Below are 6,000 nucleotides of genomic sequence, written 5' to 3' on the forward strand. Positions count from 1 at the left end.
AATACTATTAAAGCCAAAAAGCGCTCAAAATATTTTACTTGAGCGAATATTTATGAGTAAAAAATATCAAAGGAAATGGAGTATGAAAAAAAATTGAAAAATGATGGTAAAAACGGAAATGGAATGCTACTAAAAGAAATTAAATAGCACAATAAAGTGTATAGAAACAAATATTTGCTGTGCCCTCATTCGTGTTTTTCTAGCAGCCTGAAATAAATACATCCGAAATGTTACGAAAAATCCAAACCCTTGATGTCACAGCAGTAGGCAGTAGTGCCACACGAAATAAAAGTGGATCATTGCCAAACAATAACTCTCACACACACACACAAGTGCACACACGCACACAAGCTACGTAAATAAAGGATATATTCTTGCAATAGTGTCAACATAAATTCCCATACAAACTCTTTGCTACGCGCAACGAATTGACGTCAGCAACTCAAATTACAGCATAACGCCAAACTATGGAAAAATGTTCAACGATTTCATTGATTTTCCTAAAGGGAATGAATTGCTTGTAAAGAAAAATAATTGGAGTGCAGACGAAAGAATGCAGGTGTCACTCAAAACGTTCGCGTCAAAGGGGTGGTGTGAGGCAAAAGGGCGTGCTTAGAGTGTCGACTAAGGCAGCAGTGAAGCCTGCAGCCGTAAAACATTTTCTATGGCGAGCGTGTGACAGTTTCCTTTGTGTGTTTGCCCAGGCGGAGTGAGGACAGGCGCAAATACCGGCCGGTGCCTAAGTTGTGTGGTTATTGATGGCAATCGACAAATGCTCCATGCACCACTGCACATGTGTTAGCAATATACGAATGTGTGTATGTAAATATTTTTGAAGATTTCAGCACATTAAAATGAGTGAAAAAATTCTACTCCATGAAATAAGGATAACGATCTGGCCGCAGGTGTTACGAAAAGCCATTGCCAACCACGCACACACACACACACAGCTTCACCTTCTATTGCTGCTTACATAAGTCAAAGCGAAATGTATAAGTGGCTCTCCTTTCAAGCACTCGGACAGAGTTAACCGCCAACACGCCAACAAGCTAACCCGTCAACCCACCCAACCACACCTACACATATTCCACAAGCCTGAAAAATCGTTAAGCTGCTGCTGCTGCTGCTGCTTCTTCTTCCTCGTTTACCATTTCGTGTGGCCATCACGTGCCACTAATCGTAAATATTTTTGTAAACAAACGATACGCCAGTTGTTGCTATTGCTTTAGCAATTGTTGCTAGCATTTTGTGGTTGCTATTGGATTTGATGTTGTTTTTGTTTGCGCAAAATTTACTACAAAATCCTCTCGCTGGAAAGTATGCGTAATTGTGATTTTTTCTTGTTGGCTGGCTTGATTGTGTGCGCATGCGCCTAAAAGTATGCTTCCATGGAATTTATCATTCCAAATGCTTTGTCGATTGCGCTACCACCCAGTTATTTTAGTAGGTAGAAATAATAATAAATTGCTATGATTTATTATAGCGCTACGAAATTAGTCATTGAATAGACGAGGTCGCAACAAAGTTTTCTAGCTCTTGCTTGGTTGTGGTAGGCCGAAAAAAATTAATTGTATTGTGGTTTGCTCTTTCCTCCCACTCAATATTCACTACCATTTCCATGGTTATCTGCAATAAATTTTGTATAAACAAAACTTTCCCAAGTATTTCCTGATGAACATTGACTCGGTACAGTAGTGGCCAGTTATAAGGTAAAACAGGTGAAAAGCAAGTGGTAGCTGCGAAGCTTTAGAATATGGAAATACATATGTGAGGGCGCTGGCTGCAGTTGAGTGTGCATTTGCATGCCATATCCACAGCGTATATTAATCCGAAGGTTGCTGGTTTAAACGCAGTTAAATTTTATGCTATTTTGCCAAGTAAAACTTTTTACGAAAACTGCTGAACTATATCTGCTTTTATTTAATGAGAAAAACCAACATGAACATGACAAAACTAGAAGAGAAAGGGGTTCCCAAAATATATTGGTATCACTTCTCTTGATATTGCAATAATTCATCGGGGGAGTCATTATGAAAACTGATGTTTATTCAATAAATATCTTTCACATTTCAACATCTATCTTCGATTTCAGCCTGAAATCCTGTACGACACTTAAGAACTTCTACTCGAAGAGTAATGAGAGATTTGTGACTATATTTTGCTCGAAAATTTCACTAATCGTATAGGAAAAATGGCTTACGCCATCGGAGCATATGTAACTCCTTTTAGTGCTACTTTATTGCCTTCGTTGAATTCCAGCAGAATGCCATTCAGTGAGGGAATAGAACTCGTAAATTTTGTAGAACACAAAGGTATATACCTACAGTCTGTGTCAGAAGAAAAAAAAACGTTTTTTTTTCTTGTAACTTCAAGATATATCTCGTTCTGCTTTTTGCTGCATAATAGTCCCACTCAAGGGCGAACTCAGGTTAGTGTCATTCGAAACTTTCCCGTAAACGCAACCAAACAAAAATGAGTGAGAAGTACGCGAAGCGTTTCGAGGCGGTGTTTTTATGCACGCATCCAAAAGGGCCGAAATTATCCTACGCCGCGGCTACAAAAGTGTACAAAAATGTTGATGACTTTTCTGAGCGCGGCTTAAGCGAGTGACGACACAAAAAGCGGTATAAAGTGATCGTCCAACTTTTTAAGCGGGACCCTTCTTTGTGACTACTCCAAGCACGATCAGTTCTTGCTAAAAGGGGAATAGATGTGAGTATCAACACCATTGAATGTCGACTGAAGGAGGCGAACAATCCAACCGTCCCACATCGTCAAAACCACTGCTCTCAGAAAAATACATTGAGAAACAAGAAAATAAGAAAATGACGTCACAGTAATGGACTGGCCTTCCCAGTCCGCAGACGCCAACCCCATTGAAAATGTGTGGGGAATTATGAAAACGCATCTTGCCGGAAGGCCAGTCCATGATTTAAAGCAACTCCTGCGTCAAGTTCGCAAAATCTAGTCCTGTTTGTGGACGAGCTACGCAGAAAAGCTGGTTCAAAGCATGCCGAGAAGATGCCTGGCTATACTCGACAACGATGAAGACTAGACAGCTTATTGAGTAATTGCGACTCGTAGTTTTGTACTTTTGTCTTCTTTACTTCATGAATAATCGCGGTTCGTTTTTTCTGACACAGACTGTATATCCGTTTTGGGTGTTTGGCCGAGCTCCTCCTTCATGTTGTTGCACAAATCGACGACCTACAGTTTTAAGCCGACTCCGAACGGTAGGTATTTCATATGGGGGGCTTTTTCATGGAAGAAATACACTCTGAGGTTTGCCATTGCCTGCCGAGTGGGGGCCGCTATCAGAAAAGCCCCTTTCTATCATTTTGATGACACAAAGGCACACGTCGCAAGTTGGAGAAGTTCGGCTTAAATTCATATTGAGCGTGTATGCGTTATGCCAATATATATATATTTTTTTTTTTGTCGGGACAGACTAGCAAGTACAGCACTAAGACACAATTAAGTCCATTGTACTGCACTCGGGTTGCCTTTTTAATTTTCTTTAAATTTCCGCGACCTTCGAAGAAATCTGAGTAGATCTTGTGGTACCAAGGAGCCAAGATGGTCGCTTCTTAACATATCAGTGCCAAAGACCTCAACCCTGATTCGCGCGAAGGCTGGGCAGACGCACAGAAAGTGGTTCGCCGTCTCATCCTCCTCTCCACATGCTGGGCAGAGTGCACTGTCTGAAAGGCCTACCTTTTCTATGTGCCTTGCCCACAGAAAGTGACCCGTCATCAGTCCAAGCAAACGCCTACAGTCCCCTCTGCTTAGTGACAGGAGGAACTGCAACAGTCGGACGGACATGACAGGTAACATCAGTTTAGCCCATCTGCAGGCTCTCTCAGCCTACCCGTTTGCTAACCGTGGCTTTGATGGCTGCAGAAGGGAGTGGCAGAACGGGCCAAAGAAGTTGACCTCAGAGCCCATTCTGGCTAAAGAGTCAGAGATCTCGCTACCCACGATACCCACGTATCCCGGGACCCATGTTAGCATCAGGCTATTATGCCTACCGACATAGTTCAGCCTGGATTTACAGAACTCGACTACCCTTGAAGGGGTTGGGGGGTTGTTTAAGGCCATGAGCGCAGCTTGGCACATGCCAATATTACTACTGAGTAAAAAAATCAGAGCTATGCAGCAAGTTTTTTTCAACATTAATTTTAGAGCTTTTATGCATGAAAAAATTAGTCAAGTGGTTTTTAGTAAAGTAAAATTTTTTCATTATTTTCATAAAATAATTTCTCTTTGTCACCGACTCCATTTCACAAAAAAGGTAAACATTTTTTTATTATTTTTCGCAAAATCATTTCTCTTTGTCACCGACTCCATTGCACAACAGCCAGTGTGACTCGCCTACCACATCCCCAAATAGAACAAGTGGCTCCTTTGTTGTGCATATATGCGCTCTACAAACCCATACATACACGCATATGTGTGATGTGTGAGTGCGGGTTTGTTGTAATGTATGTCTGAAAAAATAAAATGCGTCTGCCAAAAATCAATAAATCCGAAACAAAGAAACAAGGGTCACCACACACACACACACACACACACACACACACTCACACTCACACACACAAGCTAATAAGTGCAAATGATTTCCCCCCACAAATTTTGGAGAAATAAAAGAAATAAAATATTATTATAAAAATAAAATAGTATAGAAAACTACACTTTCGCCCATTTTTCTGCGCATTTTCATTTTAAGGAAAAAAAAAGAAAATTATACAAAAATTCACCAACCTGCTACTCTTGTGTCCTTCCTCTGCGGCTTATCTGCGTTTTTACTAAATTTTCTACACTTTTCCTTTGTTTATTTAGACCTTTTTATTCCAATTATAAGAACCGTTATAATAAAATAAAATCAATATAAACATTTTATCGCACATATTTGGTATGAGGTTCATGGCAAAAGTTTCCACCGACAAGTTGCTGGAGCATTCACTTTTGCTTGAATTTCCTTTATTTTACTGCGTAGCTTTTGTGTAATTTTGATTTTCACTATCTAACAGTTTTTATGTTTTTTATAACGTTTGCGTTTCAACATTTAAGAAAATTAACGCCTCTTGCGATTGGTGGAGTTAAAGATGTTTCTGTTTTTCTAAGACATTTAGTTTAGAAATTATGAAGAGAATGCAAGAAAACTCAAATTGAAATAATTATGCAAGTTCCAGCTTGAAAAAAATTCACACTTCACTGGTTTCGCTATTTTTTTTTTTTTTTTGTTTTGCACGAAACAATTTTTAATCGAACCGAAATTCAGGAGTAACAAAAATTTGCACAAAACTTAAAAACACCAAATAGTTTTTATTAATTCACTACTATCCTTCACAGTCTGCATGCAGTTGGATTTTTTCTCTGTCAGTGATATTTTTAGGTTTGGCGTTTTCGCTGTGACATCGACTTTTCCAACGTTAAATTTGTAATGACACCCCAAGACAGTGTTCCAATTGTTTTTATGTCTCTGTTCGCGAATGTTTGTAACTCGTCCGCCAGAGAGTGGCGTCCGGTGGTAGAAGGGGAACTGCTGCTCGGTGTTGCGCTCCTTTGCTTGGTGATTTTTCCAAGTCGACCGTTCAATTCGACGCTTCAAATGAAATTGTGAAATTATTTGTCGTTACAAAAGTCAAGTTGAGAATATTTTTGGTGGCAGGATAATGGTTGGGCTAAAATTCCAGTGCGGGTGTTGCCAGATGCTGTTAACGAGTTTTAAGGGCAGTCGAGTATACGCTACCGGAACGACCTGGAATGGCATGCGGAAAGGAATAATCACACCAGCAGCAGTCCAGTCAACAGTTCCTCCTGTCACTAAGCAGAGGGGACTGTAGGAGGCTAGTTGGACTGATGACGGGCCACTTTCTGTGGGCAAATCACATGGAAAAGGTAGGCCTTTCAGACAGTGCACTCTGCCCAGCATGTGGAGAGGAGGATGAGACGGCGGACTAGTTTCTGTGCGTAGCCTTCGCTCGAATCAGGGTTGAG

At 40.5% G+C, this 6,000-nt stretch overlaps 1 protein-coding gene across 1 annotated transcript in view; it reads right to left on the reverse strand.

The window, feature by feature from the left end:
• LOC129243760 (uncharacterized) overlaps window positions 1-5,597 on the reverse strand; it is a 54,130-nt gene extending 48,533 nt beyond the window's left edge. Inside the window, exon 1 of the mRNA XM_054881040.1 lies at window positions 4,762-5,597. The gene's annotated coding sequence lies outside the window, so the exon portion shown is untranslated. The remainder of the gene's footprint in view (window positions 1-4,761) is intronic.
• Window positions 5,598-6,000: the final 403 nt, after the last annotated feature.

The sequence above is a fragment of the Anastrepha obliqua genome, chromosome 4 (assembly GCF_027943255.1).
Source record: "Anastrepha obliqua isolate idAnaObli1 chromosome 4, idAnaObli1_1.0, whole genome shotgun sequence".
NCBI lineage: Eukaryota > Metazoa > Arthropoda > Insecta > Diptera > Tephritidae > Anastrepha > Anastrepha obliqua.